The 14485-nt window shown below is 45.3% G+C and overlaps 1 protein-coding gene and 1 pseudogene across 1 annotated transcript in view; one reads left to right on the top strand and one right to left on the bottom strand.

The window, feature by feature from the left end:
• Positions 1-14485, bottom strand: part of LOC126293664 (uncharacterized) — a 293175-nt gene that overhangs the window by 267692 nt on the left and 10998 nt on the right. The window lies entirely within an intron of this gene.
• On the top strand, positions 13644-13761 carry LOC126293781 (5S ribosomal RNA; annotated as a pseudogene).

Below are 14485 nucleotides of genomic sequence, written 5' to 3'. Positions count from 1 at the left end.
AATATGTGTAAAAGAAACGAATAATAAGAATGGAAGGCATTGAAGGAAGTGCTCGAGTGAAAAACAGCTTCAGATAAAACTCAGCTTTGTCCTGTCTAGATACCTTTCCAACGGCAGTTACACATCAAATAAAAAGATTCACGATGACGCAAGACCGTCTAAAAGACAACGATTGGAATTTGACATCACCAGTAGTAATATTTTCTAAATAATTTTATTTAATTTAATGATTGCAGCTTAAAATAAGGTATTAGGCTTCTAGCTTTTTTTTTGTGCCCAACTTTATAGTTTTTACCGACAGATCACTGTTCACAATGATACAAGGTTAAGGAAAATTTTAATTGAGAAACAAAATTTTATTTCGCTACAGGATCCGCAGCTCCAAAATACGCAAAGAAGTTGCTAGAGATCAACGATTACCAAAATTCCAGTGTGATGTCAGTTTTGATTAATTTTCAATGAAAATTTCTGGGGGAAAGTCAAGTCCAGGCCTCGACCCGAAAAACGTGTTTCGGCGAGCGTAAGGGGTGGTTGTGTCGGAGGAGGTCGGGCGTAAACGAGTATATAAGAAGACTGGTCAGCCAGAAAGAGAACCGCCCAGAAACGACAAATTTCGGATCTCGATCCCGGTCCGACACGTGGGTTTATACTGCCAGGAATGTTCAAAACATATCTGCTGTTTGGGAATGCAGCCATTTTCGGCGAATTCCACTGTATAAATATTCTCTGGTTATCAGCTGAGTCATGGTGTCGCGTTGACGCAACGTTTCGACAAGTTTCTTACTCGTCATCTTCATGCGAAATGTCGGTTTAATGTCCGGTCCGCAGACACCTCCGCCGAGGCCACAACGGATTGAACCAGAGAGCAGTCTGTGCCGCAGCAGACATAAAGGAAAAAACCAGACGTTAATCCGACAATTCGCCTGAAGATGACGGTAGGAAATTCGTCGAAACGTTGCGACAACATTTTACAATATGTAAGTCAATATCATTATTGTTTTCCTAATTCTAGATTCTCTGAAGGTTCCTATGTTGACTGTAAAGAGAATCTCGAAGGAAGCCTAATTCGAAGTGATGTAGGGCATGAATATTAGCTGTTGGAATATCTGCACCACTGAATAGATCGGTGTGTAATAATACCTGATGGGTTATTTGCACGTACAAGGTGATACGTTGGGGGTGCTGCAGCCACGTAATATCGAGATGGGTTGCAGAGCTATAAACATCCGGACACCGAAACAGAATTACTTTTTTGTAATAAGTGAAGTATTATTGGCTGGAACCCTCTAGTGACCGCAGCTAGGACCTACACACTGGACGGGGGTAGGTCACGCATCCGCAGTTGCAAAGTGGTTGCCGTGCTTTGAGTCACACTCGACTATCGTCTTGGCAACATCTGCCACTCTCCTCCCCTGTCTATTTCCCCACGTCAGAGCTCTACCAGATGTCGCCATAATTGTTTCTTTCTCCCAATATCTGCGGCAACCAATAACTTAATGTAACCAAACATATGGTGTGCCAACTGTTCCACGGATACAACTGCCAGAAAAACATTCCCCCGTATTTCATTTTTTACGATCAAATGACTGAAAAACGCCGACAACCACCGTTCCGAAGATAAGATGTCACAGTCTCCACATTATATCCTCGGTGCTTCGTCATTTTATGTTATCGCTATATGGGGTGTGGTAACCTGTCCTAAATCCAAGAAAGGATTTGACACTGTAGTGTCCTCCTCTGCCGTTACAACTAATCTATATCTACATATACAGGGTGTAACAAAAAGGTACGGCCAAACTTTCAGGAAACATTCCTCACACACAAATAAAGAAAAGATGTTATGTGGGGATGTGTCCGGTAACGCTTAATTCCCATGTTACAGCTCATTTTAGTTTCGTCCACCTACGCCCAATGGAGCACGTTATCATGATTTCATAGGGAATGCTCTACCTGTGCTGCTAGAACAAGTGCCTTTACAAGTACGACATAACATGCGGTTCATGCACGATGGAGCTACTGCACATTTCAGTCGAAGTGTTCGTACGCTTCTCAACAACAGATTCAGTGACCGATGGACTGGCAGAGGCAGACCAATTCCATGGCCTCCACGCACTCCTGACCTCAACCCTCTTGACTTTCATTTATGGGGGCATTTGAAAGCTCTTGTCTCCGCAACCCCGGTACCAAATGTAGAGACTCTTCGTGCTCGTATTGTGGACGGCTGTGATACAATATGCCATTCTCCAGGGCTGCATCAGGGATTCCATGCGACGGAGGGTGGATGCATGTATCCCGATAACGGAGGACATTTTGAACATTTCCTGTAACAAAGTGTTTGAAGTCACGCTGGTACGTTCTGTTGCTGTGTGTTTCCATTCCATGATTAATGTGATTTAAAGAGAAGTAATAAAATGAGCTCTAACATGGAAAGTAAGCGTTTCCGAACAAATGTCCACATAACATATTTTCTTTCTTTGTGTGTGAGGAATGTTTCCTGAAAGAGTCATATCCCCCCCCCCCCTCTCCACTCTTCTACTCACGGATCGCGCGAGAGAAAAACGACTGAACGCCTCAGTAGGAGCTCAAATTTCCCTTATCTTTGAATGGTGATCATTGCGCGATTTCAAATTTGGTGGTAATAATATATGCTCCACAACCTCTATGGAGATCGGATTTCGGAATTTAGTGAGCAGCCCCATTCGTTTAGCGCGCCGTCTATCTGCAAGTGTGTCCCACTTCAAACTTTCTATGAGATTTGTAACGCGATGCCTAAATGTACCAGTCACGAATCTTGCCGCTCTTCTTTGGACCTTCTCAATCTCTTGAATCAGACCTAGCTGTTAAGGGTCCCATACAGATGAACAATACTCCAAGCCTGGACGAACTAACGTATTGTAAGTTATTGAAGCTGTTGAAGGACTGTATCGCTTCTGGATTCTACCAATAAGCCGCAACCTACAGTTCGCCTTACTCGTTACATTTGTCATCTGATCATTCGATCTGAGATCATTTCGAACAGTCACACCCAGATACTTGACGGACATTACCGCTTCCAGAGACTGGGCATTTATTTTGTACTTGTACTTCAATGGTGATTTTCGTCTTGTTATGCGCAGTAGGTTACACTTACTAATATTGAGAGATAACTGCCAGTCATTACACCACTCATTTACTTTCTGCAAATCCTCAATGAGTCGTTTACAACTTTTGTGTGATACTACTTTCCTGTAGACTACAGCATCATCGGCTAAGAGTCTAATGCCGCTGTCAATACCATCAACCATGTAAATCATAAAAAGCAGAGGACCTATTACGCTACCCTGGGGCACACCTGAAGTTACTCTTGTTTTTGTTGACGTCACCCAGTTCAGGACGACATACTGCTCCCTGTGTGTTAGAAAAATTTCAATCCAACCGCATATGTCATCGGAGAATCAGTAAGCACGCACGTTTTGGAGCAAACGTCAGTACGGAACTGAGTCGAACGCCTTTTGGAAGTCGAAAAATATGGCATCAACCTGGGAGCCGGTATCTAGAGCCTGTTGTATAGCATGCACAAAGAAAGCCAGCTGTGTCTCGCATGACCGCTGTTTCCTAAAACCGTGCTGGTTTCTGCAGATGAGCTTCTCAGAGTCTAGAAAACTCACTGTGTCTGAACACAAAATATGTTCCATGATTCAACAACAAATTGATGTCAGTGAAATTGGCCGGTAATTATGTGCATCTGATTTTCTACCCATTTTATAGATTGCTATGACCTGGACCTTTCCGCTGTTCCAATGATCTCTGATAGATGATGGATAAGAACGGTGCTATATTTATAGCACAGTCAACATATAATCTTACGGGGATACCGTCTGGGGCAGATGCCTTCCTGGCGTCTAAGGATCCTAAATGTTTTACAATCGCAGATACAGTAAACACTATGTCAGCCATCCTTTCGTTTGTTCGATAACTGAAAGGGGGAATGGTGCCGCAGTCCTCTACCGTAAACGAGCTCTTGAAAGCTAGGTTTAGAATTTCGGCCTCCTGTTTATCATCACCAGTCACATTACCCGTACTGTCAGCAAAAGAAGGTATTGAATTATTTGTAGCGTTCATAGATTTTACGTACGACCAAAACTTTTTGGGGATATTTTTAGAATCTGCAGATAAAATATTGCTTTCAAACTCGTTAAAAGAATCTCTCATTGTTCTTCTGACACCTGCTTTCATTTAACCTAATTTCTGTTTGTTTAATGTAAGTAGCCAGACACAAACAGTCCAACGTCGGCTCCACAGAGGAATTTGGGATTTTTTCGTTGACAAATCAGGTTGCAGTTGTTACGTTAACACTTCTTAATCCGGCAGTTTCTATAGGTAATTGCTAGATGTGATGTCACACAGCCTTGTGGTTCCCAGTAGCTGCTACGAGAAGACAGTAGAGTCAGACTAGTGTGTTTTTGTAACTTTAGATGAAAGCAGCACTACGTGAGATGCTGCTGGAACAAGCATGCTGGAGTTTGTGACATCCAAATACACCACCCTCGTCCCATAAGAATAAAGATTCAACGTAGCTATTTCACCGTACTTTCGTGCATATTTTGCATAATATATGATATCTGATCTATAATTAATATCAAATACTGTTATACATGGATTGTTATGGGTCAAAAGGGGACAAAGTGCGAGCATTGATTGGTGGCGTACTTGATGAGAGGCCAATTGCTCCAGCAATGGAGATGAAGAGGATGATGTTATTGTGTGATCACGACACATCTTCAGAGCAGGAAGCAGATGAAAACTATGAGACCAGTGGTACTTTCTATCTGGGAAGAGATGGTACAACTAAATGGAGAAAATAGTTTCCTAACGTTAGAACATTGTCACACAATATTATTACCCATCTTCTACATCTACATCTGCGTGATGGCTCCGCTATCCACAATTAAGTGCCTGCCAGAGGATTCAATGAACCACCTTCAAGCTGTCTCTCTACCGTTCCACTCTCGAACGGCCCGCGGGAAAAAGGAGCACTTAAATTTTTCTGTGCGAGCCCTGATTTCTCTTATTGTATCGTGATGGATTTGTCCCTATGTTGGTGGGTGCCAACAAAATGCTTTCGCAGTCGGAGGACAAAACTGGTGATTGAATTTTCATGAGATGATCCCGTCGCACGAAAAATATCTTTGTTTTAATGATTGCCACTCCAATTCACGTATCATGTCTCTGGTACTATCTCCCCTATTTCGCGATAATACAAAACGAGCTGCCCTTCTTAGAACTTTTGCAATATCATCTGTCAGTCCCAGCTGACACGGATCCCACACCGCACAGCAGTACTCCAGAATAGGGCGGACAAATGGAGTGTAAGCAGTCTCTGTAGTAGATCTGTTGCACCTTCAAAATTTTCTGCTCGTTCCAACTTAGGTTATTTGTAATTGTAATCCCTAAGTATTTAGTTGAATTAACAGCCTTCAGATTTGTGTGACTTACCGCGCAATCGAAATTTAGCGGTTTCCTTTTAGTACTCATGTAAATAATTTCACAACTTTCTTTATTCAGGGTGAATTGCCACTTTTCGCACCACACAGATATCTAAATCATTTTTCAATTCATTTTGGTCATCTAATGACTTTACAAAACGGTAAATGACGGAATCATCTGCAAATAATCTAAGAGGGCTACTGAGATTGTCTCCTATGTCGTTAATACAGATCAGAAACAATAGAGGGTCCATAACACTTCCCTCGGGGACGCCAGATATTACCTCCGTTTCACTCGATGACTTTCCGTCTATTACTACGAACTGTGACATTTCTGACAGGAAATTACGAATCCAATCGCACAACTGAGGTGACATTCCGTAGGCACGCAGTTTGGTTAGAAGACGCTTGTAAGGAACGGTGTCGAAAGCCTTCTGGAAATCTCAAAATATGGAGTCAGTTTGACATCCCCTGTCGATAGCACTCATTACTTCATGAGTATAAAGAGCTGGTTGCGTTCCGCAGGAACAATATTTTCTGAATCCGTGCTATGTGTCAGTAAATATTTTTCTTCGAGGTACTTCATACTGTTCGAATGCAGTATATATTCCAAAACCCTACTGCAAATTGACGTTAGTGATATTGGCCTGTAATTCAGCGGATTGCTCCCATTTCCCTTTTTGGGTATTGGTGTGACTTGAGCAACTTTCCAATCTTTAGGTACGGATCTTTCTGTGAGCGAGTGGTTGTATATAATTGCTAAATATGAAGCTATTGCATCTCCATACTCTGAAAGGAACCTGAGTGGTATATAATCTGGACCAGAAGCCTTGCCTTTATTAAGTGATTTAAGCTGCATTGCTACGGCGAGGATATCTACTTCTATGTTTCTCATCCCCGTCTTTCAGGAATCATTGATGATTGTAACAACGTGCTACAGCTTTTGGGTGTTTCAGTTTCTTTATATTTTCAGACGTTATTGAATAAATTATTTTATTTACACTCACATAGAGAGCCAGAGAGAGAAGTACTGTCAAGGTGAGGTACTGTAAACTATAAGGCGCCATGCACAATGGCATTGGGCTCCTGTATTTAGCAGCAACATACAAGGCAAACAGACTGAATATGGAATACCTGTGGGCATCTTACGGAACTGGGATAAATATTTTATAGACTAATATGTCCCTCCAAAGAGGGAGAAGCTCTCCTGCGAACCTTACAGAACTAACACTCCTGGGAGAAAGGATATTGCAGAGACATGGCTTAGCCGCGGCCCGGGGGATGTTCCCAGAATGAGATTTTCACTCTGCAGCGGAGTGTTCGCTGATATGAAGCTTCGCAGAACAGCTTCTGTGAAGCTTGGAAGGTAGGAGACGAGGTACTGGCAGAACTGAAGCTGTGAGGACGGGGCGTGAGTTGTGTTTGGGTAGCTCACATGGTAGAGCACTTGCCCGTGAAATGCAGAGGTCCCGCGATCGAGTCTCGGTCTGTCACACAGTTTTGATCTGGCAGGAAGTTTCATATCAGCGCACACTCCGTTTGCAAAGTAAAAAAGAAAGAAAGGTTCAAATGGCTCTAAGCACTATGGGACTTAACAGCTGAGGTCATCAGTCCCCCAAACTTAAAACTACTTAAACGTAACTAACCTAAGGACATCACAAACATCCATGCCCCAGGCAGGATTCGAACCTGAGACCGTAGCAGCCGCGTGGTTCCGGACTGTAGCGCCTTGAACCGCTCGGCCACCCCGGCCGGCTCAAAATCTCAGTCATATTTGTTATTTTGACTGTCGCCCTTTGCCTGTGACACATCTGCGTAACACACAGTTAAATGTGAATTGCAGAGTAATCATCTACGAGGGCTATCCACAAAGTACATTACGTTTTGGAATTAAAAATAAATAAAGTATTGGAAATTTTTTAAATTATATACAGATGAAAGCCACACTTAGATACTACTTTTCTACATAGTTGCCATTTAAATGAAGGCACTTATCGTAGCTATGGACGAGCTTGGAAATTCCTTCGTCGTAAAATTCGGCCGCCTGCGCCTTCAACCGCGTGGTTACCTCTTCTTGAAGCTGTGCGCCGTCATCAAAACGCTGCAGAGCCATCCACTTCTTCATTGCTGGGAATAAGTGGGAGTCGCTGGGTGCCAGGTCAGGACTGTACGGCGTATGAGGAAAAAACTCCCACTTAAAAGATCGGAGAACTTCACGAGTGGCATTTGCCGTGTGGGCCCGGGCGTTGTCGTGAATCAGCAAGACCTTTGAGTCCAACTTTCCCCTGCGCTTGTTTTGTATTGCTCTTCTGAGGTTGTGCAGAGTTTGGCAATACCTTTGAGAGTTTATTGTAGTGCCTCTTTCCAGGAAATCCACAAAAATCGTATTTCTACCGGGTTACTGATTAACCACGTGGTTGAAGGCGCAGGCGGCCGAATTTTACGACGAAGTAATTTCCAAGCTCGTCCATCGCTACGATAAGTGCCTTAATTTAAATGGCAACTATGTAGAAAAGTAGTATTTAAGTGTGGCTTTCATCTGTATATAATTAAAAAATTTCCAATACTTTATTTATTTTTAATTCCAAAACGTAATGTACTTTGTGGATAGCCCTCGTAGATGTAGATTGTGTTTTTTCATTTTCAATAAAACTCTTTAATACTATTTGTTTGAATGTTGCCTAGCGATCCGAGAAAGCGTATTTCCTATACATCCGATATTTGACAACTGGGCTGGATTTAACTCATCTCATCTCAGTGTATTTGGAAGTAGATTTAGAAGATACTTGTGTAGGACAGATTGTGGACAGCCGCACCCAACCAGTCACGGAGTCAAAAGCACAACATCAACGTCATGGTGTCTATTACTCATTGCTATGTGTGACTGCGAAAGTTCACAATCGTTTCTTCCGCTTACGAATTGGTGAACACATCATGATACAGAAAAGCAACGAAGCGTCCTAAATGCGTGGCCGACCTTAGCAGGTGTTCCGGTCCGCGCCGATTAAAGGACGAGACGCAGCCTGCGGTCCAGTGTGTGATTTACGCGGTGTTAATGAAGAGCCTCCTCGGCGAGCTATCAGTCAGACGGGTTGACCGAAGATTCGAAGCGGCCCTCTGGAGTTCGGAGGTCACGCGTTCTGACCTCGGGCCCGGCTACGTGTCCCGGCTGGAGGCGCCGGGGGCTGATGAAGAAGAGTGGCGACCGCGCCGGGGCGAGTGAGGACGAGCTAAGTTTGATGGCGGCCATCAGGCGCGCTCCTCAGCTGTACAAGGGCGGCCATTTGTCAAGTCTCCCTTCCCTCGTGGCCCGGTGTTTGGGAGCAGCGCACGCACATCGCACCACATGCTCAGGTCCGGCGCGAGTCCGTGGAGAACACGCATACCCTCTTACTGAGAGCGTGAGGCAGTTAGGTGAAGAGAGTGAAAAGTTCAGAACTGAGAAAGGAGTCAGGCAAGATGATTATACACTGACTCTCCAACGTTGGTTCAAATGGCTCTGAGCGCTGTGGGACTTAACTTCTGAGGTCATGAGGCCCCTAGAACTTAGAACTACTTAAACCTAACCAATCTAAGGACATCACACACACCCATGCCCGAGGAAGGATTCGAACCTGCGTCCGTAGCTGTCGCGCGGTTCCAGACTGTAGCGACTAGAATCGCTCGGTCAACCCGGTCTGCTGAATCTCCAAGGAAGCTGGTATAGGCGTACGTATTCAAATACAGAGATATAAAAAGAGGCAGAAGACGGCGCCGTCGTCGGCAACGCCTATAGAAGACAACAAGTGTCTGGCGCAATTATTAGATCCGTTCCTGCAGCTACAGCGGCAGGTTATCAAGATTGAGTTTCAACGTGTCGTTATAGTCGGCGCACGAGCGACGGGACACAACATCACCGAGATAGCGAAGAAGTGGGGATTTTGCAGCACGGCCATTTCACGAGCGCCATGTGAATATCAGGAATCCGGTAGAACATTGTTGTGTACATAGTTCCGCGTAGTCAGCGCGTACACAACTTTCCCAATAGAGCGCGCCCCACTAAGCACAACAGCGCAGGCGCAGCGCTCGTCCGTCTCCGCACTACGGGATGGCGCTGCCTTAGAGACGGACCAAATTCGGCTTCCGCCGATCCGCGTATTAATATGTCACGCAGCCAATGAGATTCCTGCTAACGTAGATCCTTTTCTCCTCGAGGATCACACTCGCGCAGTGATACCTGAACGCGCGAGGTATTATAACGAGTGTACAGACCTCCGATTAGTCAGTCTGCGCTAGTCTGCATTAGTCTGTACCAGTCTATAGTCAAGTTTCAGTTTGCGCCTAATACGATTATCATATTCATGTACATAGCCATGAAGATAAATGAATAGACACTTTGTCAAGTATCAGATATATGTGAGAATAAGATTAACGTACCAAGCCCAAAGGAACTTCAGATTGTCAATTGTAAATAGCATCCAGAATCAAGTTAAGTAAGGTTTATGACTGTTATTATTTTAATAAATGTGTGTGAAAATTAATCAAGTTCTGTTTAAAGCTGGTCACCGTCAATCTGCTACTCTAAGCGTGCAAGTGGCATTTCTATCGTCTGACCTAACGACAGCAGATACACACGCCACGATAAGACCACGAGACACATTACTGACACTCGCCTACTTCGTTAGAGCGACAAGTCAAATAATCTGATGCTATGTGTACCGAAGGTCTTACAGTACGAACACGACAAACATCAAATCTCCTACATCGCTGTGTCCGGAAAAGATCCTCCCAAGAACGGGACCAACAACGACTGAAGGAAATCGTGCAGCGTGATAGATGTGTAATCCTTCCGAAAATTGCTGTAGGTTTCAATGCTGGGCCATCAACAAGTGTCAGCGTGCATCATCGATATGGGCTTTGGGAGCCGAATGCCCACTCATGTACCGTTGATGATTGCACGACACAAAGCTTTATGCCTCGCCTGGGCCTGTCAACACCAGTATTGTACTGTTGATGACTGATAACATGTTACCTGGGCGGACGCGTCTCGTTTCAGATTGTATCGAGCGGATAGACACGTACGAGTATGGAGACAACATCGTGAAACCATGGAACCTGCATGGCAGCAGGGGCCTGTTCAACCTGGTTGGAGGATCTGTAATGGTGTTGGCCTGTGCAGTTGGAGCGATATGGAATCCCTGATACCACTAGACATCTAGATACGACTCTGACAGGTGACACGTATGTAAGCATCTGTCTGATTACCTCGCAGGTTCGATCCTGTCTAGGGCATGGATGTGTATGATGTCCTTAGGTTAGTTAGGTTTAATTAGTTCTAAGTTCTAGGCGACAGATGACCTCAGAAGTTAAGTCGCATAATGGTCAGAGCCATTTGAACCATTTTTTTTTGTCTGATTACCTGCATCCACTCATGTCCATTGCTGTCCAGTGTGTATCCCGACGGACGTGGGCAATTCCAGCACGACAATGCGACACCCCGTGTACGAGTATGGAGACAACTTCATGAATCCATGGACCCCGCATGTCAGCAGGGGCCTGTTCAACCTGGTGGAGGATCTGTAATGGTGTTGGCCTGTGCAGTTGGAGCGATATGGAATCCCTGATACCACTAGACATCTAGATACGACTCTGACCGATGACACGTATGTAAGCATCTGTCTGATTACCTCGCAGGTTCGATCCTGTCTAGGGCATGGATGTGTGTGATGTCCTTAGGTTAGTTAGGTTTAATTTGTTCTAAGTTCTAGGCGACAGATGACCTCAGAAGTTAAGTCGCATAGTGGTCAGAGCCATTTGACCCATTTTTTTTTTTTGGCTGATTACCTGCATCCACTCATGTCCATTGCTGTCCAGTGTGTATCCCGACGGACGTGGGCAATTCCAGCACAACAATACGACACCCCGTGCACGACTATGGAGACAACTTCATGAATCCATGGACCCCGCATGTCAGCAGGGGACTGTTCAAGCTGGTGGAGGATCCGTAACGGTGTGCGGCGTGTGCAGTTGGAGCAATATGGGACCCCTGACACCAATAGACATCTAGATACGAATCTGATGACACGTACGTAAGCATCTGTCTGATCACCTCCGTCCACTCATGTCCATTGCCGTCCATTGTGTATCCCGATTGACCTGGCCAATTCCAGCAGGACAATGCGACACCCTACACGTCCAGAAATGCTATAGATTGGCTCCAGTAACACTCTTCTGAGTTTAAAGACTTCCGTTGGCCACCAAACTCACGAGCATAGCTGAGATGCGTTGCAGTGTGCTGTTCGTGCTCTTATGGATTTATGGACAGGCCTGCAGGATTGATGGTGTTAATTCCCTCCAGCACTACTTCAGACATTAGTCGAGTCCATGCCACGTCATGTTGCTGCACTTGGGCAGTGTGTGCCCCGATAGCTCAGTGGTCAGTGTGACGGACTGTCATGCCAAGGGGCCCGGGTTCGATTCCAAGCTGGATCGTATATTTTCTCCGTTCATGGACTGGGTGTTGTGTTGTCACTTTATCGATATCGACTCTCAAATCGCTGAAGTGGCGTCAGCTCAAAAGACTTGCACCTGGTGACCAGTCAACCCGACGGGAGGCCCTGGCCACACATTTCATTTCACTTGGGCAGTTCCGCACGTGTGTTCACGGGCAGGTGTACCAATTTCGTTGGTACTTTATTGTACCGGGTGATCAAAATGTCAGTATAAATTTGAAAACTTAATTAGCCACGGAATAATGTAGGTAGAGAGGCAAAAATTTACACACATGCTTGGAATGACATGGAGTTTCATTAGAACAAAACAAAAAGAAGTATTGCTAGACGCGTGAATGATCTCTTGCGCGCGTCGTTTGGTGATGATCGTGTGCTCAGCCGTCACTTTCGTCATGCTTGGCCTCCCAGGTCCACAGACCTCAGTCCGTGCGATTATTGGCTTTGGGAGTTACCTGAAGTCGCAAGTGTATCGTGATCGACCGACATCTCTGATGATGCTGAAAGACAACATCCGACGCCAATGCCTCACCATAACTCCGTACATGCTTTACAGTGTTGTTCACAACATTAATCCTCGACTACAGCTATTGTTCAGGAATAATGGTGGACATATTGAGTATTTCCTGTAAAGAACACCACCTTTGCTTTGTCTTACTTTGTTATGCTAATTATTGCTATTCTTATCAGATGGATCGCCATCTGTCGGACAGTTTTTGAACTTTTGTATTATTTTTGGTTCTTATAAAACCCCATGTCATTCCAAGGATGCGTGTGAATTTGTACCTCTCAATCTACATTATTCCGTGATCTTTTCAGTTCTGAAATTTATACTGACTTTTTGATCACCCCGTATTTCCCCAAAAGTGTTTCCTTCAACCTCGGACGAAACCTTGATATCGTGAAGCTGGAATGAAAATGCAATACACTCAGTTACATGGGACAGCAATATGCACTTATCCAAATAGCGGTAATATCGCGCACACGAGGTATAAATCGGCGGAGCTGTCATTTCTGATCAGGTGGTTCATTTGAAAAGGTTGCCAACGTGGTAATGGCCCGATGATGGGAGTCAAGAGCGGCTGAACGCGGAATGCTAGTTCGAGTTAGATTAATGGGATACTCCATTTCGGAAATGGTCAGGGAATTCAATATTCTGAGATCCACAGTTTCAACAGCAAGCCGAGAATATGAAATATCAGGCGTTACCTCTCGCCGACAGCCTTCAGTTATCGACCGAGAGCAGTGACGTTTGCCTAGAGTTGTAAGTCCTGGCAGACAAGCAACACTGCGTGAAGTAACGTCAGAAATCAATCGCTGGCACAGTGCGGCGAAACCTGTCGTTAATGGGGTATGGCAGCAGGGGAACAACCTAAGTGCCTTCCCTAACAGCACGACCTCATCTGCAGCGCCTCTCCTGTGCTCTTATCGGTTGGACCCTAGATGGCTGGAAAACCGTGGCCTGGTCAGATGAACTCCGACTACAGTCGGTAAGAGCAGATGGTAGGGATCGAGTGTGTACATACTATACAAAGCCTTGGATCCAAGTTGTCAGCAAGGCACTGTGCAATCTGGTGGTGCCTCCATAATGCTGTGTTCTCTGTTTACATGGAATCTATTGGGTCTTCGGGTCCAACTGAACCGTTCATTGACTGCAAATAGTTACGTTTGGCTAATCTGAAACTATTTAGGCAACGGCCTTGCCGCAGTGGATACACCGGTTCCCGTCAGATCACCGAAGTTAAGCGCTGTCTGGCGTCGTCGGCACTTTGATGGGTGACCATCCGGGCCGCCATGTGCTGTTGCCATTTTTCGGGGTGAACTCTGCCTCGTGATGCCAACTGAGGAGCTACTCGACCGAATAGTAGCGGCTCCTGTCAAAGAAAACCATCATAACGACCATGAGAGCGGTGTGCTGACCTCACGCCCCTCCTATTCGCATCCTCCACTGGGGATGACACTGCGGTCGGACGGTCTCGTAGGCCACCTGTGGCCTGAAGACGGAGTGTGTTACTTGGAAACTGTTTGCTGCAATCCATTGCCTTAATTTTTTTGGGTGACAGGGCGGTGTGTCACAGGGCCACAGTCGTTCGTAATTGGTTTGAAAAAATAGTAGTGAATGAAATTTCCTGGCAGACAACAACTGTGTGCCCGACTGAGACTCAAACTCAGGACCTTTGCCTTCCGCGGGCAAGTACTCTACCGACTGAGCTATCCAAGCACGCTTCGCGAACCGTCCTCACAGCTTCAAATACGCCAGTACCTTGTCTCCTAACTTCCACACTCCATATGAGGTCTTCTGCGAAACTTGCAGAACTAGCACTCCTGGAAGATGAGGTACTGGCGGATTTGAAGCTGTGAGGACGGGGCGTGAGTCGTGCTTGGGTAGTTCAGACAGTAGAGCACTTGCCCGCGAAAGGCAAAGGTCCCGAGTTAGAGTCTCGGTACGGCACACAGTTTTAGTCTGCCAGGAAGTTTCATATCAGCGCACAGTCCGCTACAGAGTGAAAATCTCATTCCGTTGTAGCGAAT

Source organism: Schistocerca gregaria, chromosome 10 (genome assembly GCF_023897955.1).
Source record: "Schistocerca gregaria isolate iqSchGreg1 chromosome 10, iqSchGreg1.2, whole genome shotgun sequence".
NCBI classification, from domain to species: domain Eukaryota; kingdom Metazoa; phylum Arthropoda; class Insecta; order Orthoptera; family Acrididae; genus Schistocerca; species Schistocerca gregaria.
The sequence above is the reverse complement of the archived record's forward strand: the minus strand, read 5'-3'. Positions and strand labels throughout refer to the sequence as shown.